Here is a 2,581-nt window from a genome sequence, read left to right as displayed (position 1 = left end):
TAAAAATATTAAAAAATGACATTGAATATATTAAGAGATAAATATGGTGTTTTAAGATATTTTTTAAAAAAAATTAATAAAAAAAATAAAATATTTTATAGGTTCTCAGTTATTTTTTAACCATCTATTATTATTACTATTATTATTATTATTATTATTATTATTATTATTATTATTATAGAGGACCTATCATAGGAGTGGAGAAAAATAATTTTTTCTACAAAAACTCTTTTTACTCTAAGGAGGAGAAAATAATGATTTTCGACCATCATCATTGTTCTTTGAACTTTTAGAACTCATTGTAATAACAAGTATGAAAGAAAGAAGTAGAAGATAGGAGTAGATGAGATGGTGCAAATTTTTTGGTAAGGAATTGAACTCTATTTATAGTGTCCAAAACCAACTTGTAATCTGTTTCTGACATCAACGCCAACGCCAGAATGTAATATGCAATATGGAATTGGCGTTAAACACCAGTTTATGTCGTTTATCTTCATGCAAAGTATGAATTATTATATATTGTTAGAAAGTTCTGGATGTCTACTTTTCAATCCAATTAAGAGCGCACACGAAGACTACTACAATACCCGACTTCAAAGATATCTGGGTTGAGCATATTTAAGATTTATCTAAAACAATTTTTAAGAAGTTTGACAAATTTATATAAACAAAAAAATATGTATCATAGAAAATAAGCTGAATTTAAAAGTATTATTTTGTAATATATGAAGCAAAAATATTATTTACATGTTATCAGATTTTTTTATTAGTTTAATGTTAATGATAATTAATTATAAAAAAATAAATAATATTTTTTTAAAAAAACTTAATAATTAATTTTATGTACTCTTTATGTATTCTTATTATTATTAATTATCATCAATATTAAATTAATAAAAAAATTTAAATAACAGTACATAAGAAATTTATGTCATTAGGAATTTATTTTTATTTTTAATTTAATTATAATATTTTGATATTCTTAGGTTGAATCTTTCTTTTTCTAATACAATTGTATGTAATTTGTAATTTTTTTATCAATCTTTTATGTTTATTGTAACCTGATTTATACATTAAATCTTAGATTTGTTAATTCTTTAGGTTTATTTCTGGTACCTGAGGTAATCTTAGATGTTTATTTTATATTTGTAAAGATCTTCTAAAATATTTATTCGAAAATGTTAAATTATTAAATTTAATATTTAAATTGTTAAGCTAAAATTATAATAATAAAATAATATTAAATGTTATTATACTGAGTACGTACTCTCTGTCATACTTTAATTATTTATTATTATTATTTGTTTTTACAAATATTATAAATATATTATATTATTTTTCACTTATAAATATCATGTATTTAATAAACAGATTTATATATATATTTTACATGTACTCCATTATCTGTATAAAAGTTTAATATAAAATAGTTACAAATAAAAAAGATTATTATTTCAAATACAATCTTATCTAACAAATAGCAAAGGGTTAAATTAGTAAAATATTAAAAAATGACATTGAATATATTAAGAGATAAATACGATGTTTTAAGATATTTATAAAAAAATTAATAGAGAGAAATAAAGTATTTTATATGTACAATAATTACTATATAAACTTAGAAGATAATTAGATTTAAGATAGTATCGTATTTAAAAATTATATAAAATAATTTTTAGAAGACTTATTAATTTTATATAGTAGAAAAATAAACCATACAAAAGGTATAATTTTATAATAGGTAAGGATAGAGGAGTCAGACAATTGGCAAAGAAAATAATTTTTTTTAGTTTTTTAATTATTCTTCTCAAGTATTTTATTTTTTAATATTTTAAAGATATATTATTACGAAAAATAGATATGAATTTACTCTTAAAATATCATATAAATAGTTTATTATGAAAAGATTTTATGAATCTTATATAAAAATATGAATATGTAAGAGAAATAAATCAAGATAAATGGTATAGTTTTATAAGGTAAATTCTATGATGTTTATAATTTGATGTTTAATTTTTGTTTAATTTACTTTTTATGATAATTTTTAAATATTTAATAATTATTTATTTTTATATTTTTTAAATTAAATATTAATTTTTAACTTTTATTTCTTTTAGTAAATTTGACAAACACTTGTAGACACCATAATAATCATCATTTTATAATAGATAGAGGTTGACTCAATTTTTTCAGTTTTCCCTTAATATTCTTCTTTTTAAGTATTTTGTTTTTCTAGTACTCTATAGATATAGTATTATGAAGAGTACACATGAACTTGCGCTTAAAATATAAAAAGATTTTGAGTATGTATTAAATTATCTTTCTATGAATATTTATTACTTATTCTTAAAAATATCACAGAAATAGTTTATTGTTGTTGTTATTCAATAATAATACAAAATTATTATTATTAGTCTGTATGTTAAATATGTCTTTGACCTTTTAAAACGGGGATATTTTCGTCCCTCAAGATTGGAAAATACAATTCGATCTCCCACGTTTTAAAACGGGCGACAATTAAACCCTTCTGTCCGTTTTGGGCCAAAAACGGCAACGGACCCAGCTGACATGGAGGGGCAGT

Source organism: Arachis duranensis, chromosome 1, assembly GCF_000817695.3.
Source record: "Arachis duranensis cultivar V14167 chromosome 1, aradu.V14167.gnm2.J7QH, whole genome shotgun sequence".
In the NCBI taxonomy this organism is placed as follows: Eukaryota; Viridiplantae; Streptophyta; class Magnoliopsida; order Fabales; family Fabaceae; genus Arachis; species Arachis duranensis.
The sequence above is the reverse complement of the archived record's forward strand: the minus strand, read 5'-3'. Positions refer to the sequence as shown.